Source organism: Limulus polyphemus, unplaced genomic scaffold (assembly GCF_000517525.1).
Source record: "Limulus polyphemus unplaced genomic scaffold, Limulus_polyphemus-2.1.2 Scaffold6595, whole genome shotgun sequence".
Classification (NCBI taxonomy): domain Eukaryota; kingdom Metazoa; phylum Arthropoda; class Merostomata; order Xiphosura; family Limulidae; genus Limulus; species Limulus polyphemus.
Window position 1 is genome coordinate 24,522 of NW_013672205.1, and position 3,829 is coordinate 28,350.

A 3,829-nucleotide genomic window follows, 5' to 3' on the forward strand; every position below is an offset into this window, starting at 1 on the left:
ACAAAGTTGGGCTCAGATTTTGTATTAGAATTGGCATAAATTCATGGTAGTCTTCTTTTGCTTCTATAACTGCTGCTGGCTAGCTCCTGCTTGGCATAATTCATGGTAGTCCTCTTTTGCTTCATTAACTGCTGCTGGCTATCTCCTGCTTGACATAATTCATGGTAGTCCTCTTTTGCTTCTATAACTGCTGTTGGCTAGCTCCTGCATTTGCAGATTTCCTTAGTTCGTTCTGGAAGAAGAGACATCTGGATTATTGGAAGACAAATGGAGGTGGTGTTTTCACCACATGTGCAATTGGTTGAGAGCCAGCAAGAGATCCAGATGCTGAACTAACATTCAGTATCCCCAACATCTTTTCTACTTTATCATTGGTTGTCATGATGACTTGAAAGATAGGGATGGGTATTGGATGGTTATCCATAGGTGTAAGTCCAGAAAAATGCTAACCTTTAGATTCTTGTTTTCTTATTACTTGTATTTATAATATTGGATCCAGAAACAGTTAAAGCTTTAGTTTCTCTTTACCTTCTTCTTACTTGTTTTTACAGGAATTAGTCCAGGAATAATGATAACCTTTTCCTTCTCATTACAATGAAGCCTGAGGTTGTGTAGATCCCAAATGACAAATTACCTTCATTCTGTGACCCAAATGCAGGAATCTAACCCTCATCTATTTGTGTGGGTCCCTGTAAAATCCCACTCCACTACACTCACCAATGTTTAGAATGTCACAGCCTGTTGTGAACCAAGACCCTGTAGGTTTATGCCCAAACCACAGGTAGCTGTGATAGAGGCTAAATAAATAACATTCTAGTTGTTTAAGGGTGCAACTAAAGAAGACCTGGATCATTTCCTGAAACATTTCAGGTAGGTCCTTTCCTGAATTGGCTGGACTCAAGATTAAGTAATGCAATGCCTGACCCTAAATTTGGGGAGTGCAGCCCTCAATGTTATTGGCACTTGAGTGAAGCAGGACTTGAATACAGTGTAGCCAAGTTATTGTAATGTTTTGATCCATTGGAGTACTAATCAGTCCATCAGGCCAAGTTCAAGACTCAAAAGAATGCTCCCTCAGAGAACTTTTATTTTCATGTGGATGATGTGAATTGGTTGTATGGAAAGCACATACTGCAATGGGATTAACAGATCATGAGGATATGCTGATCAATAAGTCTACAGAGGGTTCCCCAGTGAGACAATAAGGTATCACTTGGGTGTGAGAGATCTTCTTACCCTAATAAAACAGCAAGGTTTGAAGTCCTGACATAGAATAGGTCAAAAGAGAGTAGAAAGTCCATAATAAAATCACCCAACTGAAGTTGGTGCTTCATGCTGAGTTCAAGCTAAGCCAAGAGCAAACCAGCAGTCATCACATGCTAGCACCATGACACAACCCAACTGGCAAATGGGCAGGGATTCCCTAGTCCACCCATAATTTTTACCACAGCTGACGCCAATCATGCCTCTAAATCGGCATCACTCTAGAAGGAAAAATCAAACCACCCACTTTAAGTGTGAGCAGCAGGGTCACTTTAGAGTGAACTGTCCATACTTTGCTGAGTAGCAAAACAGCTGAAAATGCCAGTATCAACCATTTGCACAGCAGATGCAAGGCAGTCAGTAAAGAGCTGTAACTGCTGCTACTTCCATTCCATATAATTAACAGAGCCCGAGTTGGAACTTCCCACAAATGTGAGGGAGTGCAGGAGGCAAATTATGAGTTCTGAATGGTATATGTTTCTGAAATCATGGGGGTAAGAGATGAAGTTCCTAGCTGATACAGGAGATGTAAGGCTATGGTCGATTTTGCCACATATTTGTACCCCAAGTGAAGCCACCATTTCAACCAATTTACACTGACTTTGTTCTGACAAATAATGATATGCTAGACGTGACTGTGGAAGCAAGGCTTTGGCTATATCTAGTTACAATCAACCACAAAAGAAAGGTCGTTATCTCCAATCTGACATTGACATTGTAGAAATTATCCATCAGTTTGGCCTGTGCAAAAAGTGAGCTACAGGAGTGTGTGTTACAGGGGGAGTTATAGTACCTTTATGTACAGAAGTTCTGTTTCATAGTTTACTATGGACGAGGTCTATTGCATTGGTGCTGTGTAACATGGTTCTAAAGCCAATGCATGAAATGCACTGTTTCCTTTCCAAAAAGCATTTGTTCGGACAATAATTTGTCAAACAAGCAAATAAGTCCTGGTATTGTTCTATAATTATGAACAGTTGGCTATCCAGCCACAGCTTCCTTCTGGAATGGTTAATTATCATGGTAGGTAAAATGGAGGTAATTGACGCCACTGGTATCAAAAGAATTTGTGGGGGTGACTAAGATATGCAATTGTCAATACACGCGAGATTTCTTGCAAGGAAAGGCTGTCATACACAAGAAATGCTACAATAATTTGATAAATATTCCATTAACCCTCCAAAATAGGGTAGGGTCATGTTCATTTAGAATTTAATTATATAAATGACTATCAATGTATGTCAATAGACTTGACATCATAACATAGTTTATAATTGAATTTTTATAATACTATCTTGACCTTACTTTTCAAATACAAGAACTTATTTTTTTATGTATACAAATATATACAATAGCCTTAAGCATTAATAAGACAATACTAAAAAACAGTACACAAAACATTTTACATGATTTATACCATGATGCACTCATAAGAAATTGACTGAGCATGTTAACTTGACTCGAAGTGTAGTCTGCAATGATAAGGCGACATGTATTTTTCAAATCTTACTTTTTAAAAACCTCATCTTAAATTTGGGCCAATACAGTATGTTTTATTTTCTTAGTTTCAAAAGGAAATGTTTAAATAAATTCTCATTCTTCATTTCTGTGTATCAATAATACGTCTTTGCTCTCAATTACTTTTTTTTTACTTCTTCTCCTTTATGACTTCTTAACTTTCTATGAATTTCCTAAATTTCACACAGATACTATGCATATCCTCGAGCTAAACGGTCAACTTGTAGGGACAAAGCTTTTTGCTTTATGGAGACACAAGCCTCCCATAGAACATCTCACTTTCAAAAATTGTTATAAATTCTCTTTGACATTTGCAGTTGTATTATTTGTAACCAACTTAAAGCAACGATTTCAATTTACTGACAGCTATAAAGTCTAAAGTCCTTGCAACGATCTGCTTGGCTACCTGTTGGAATTATTTAAGCAATTTCTGGCTTAGTTAGATAGCCAAATAAATGACAATAGTTTTAGGGCATTCTATTGTTACGTCTCCGTTCGTTCGTTAATTAATTTCCAACGAAACTTTAGCGACACAAGTCCTTTCTTAAATAAACTGGTTTATTCTTTCCGAATACAACTTTACGATACATTTAATTTCAACAGTCGCTCTATAATCAAACGCTATAACTCACATCTCACGTGGCCAACAATATTTTGTCCGCATACATTCAATTACTCATTACCTCCGCGTCGCTTCGTGGCCAGTCTTATATATACAAGAATGCACTATATCTAGTAATCTTCAGACAATTCACGAAGGTTCGAGAAGGACGTGGCGTGATACTAATCACGTGACCTCGCTGACGCAACACTATTTTATATGCATGGCAAAATTTCGTAACTCTAAATTGCATATTATAATTTTAAAAAATAATTTCTGAGACAAAATTATCATTAAGTACGATAGTACTTAATAGTAAGGATTGTGATGAAACAATATGGCTCCCATAAAAATCGCATGTTTAAAACCACCTTTACAATGTCTGAATGTTAACAATGACTATTTCACAGTATTAGCTGGGCAAAACTAAAGCTTATTGTACTGTTG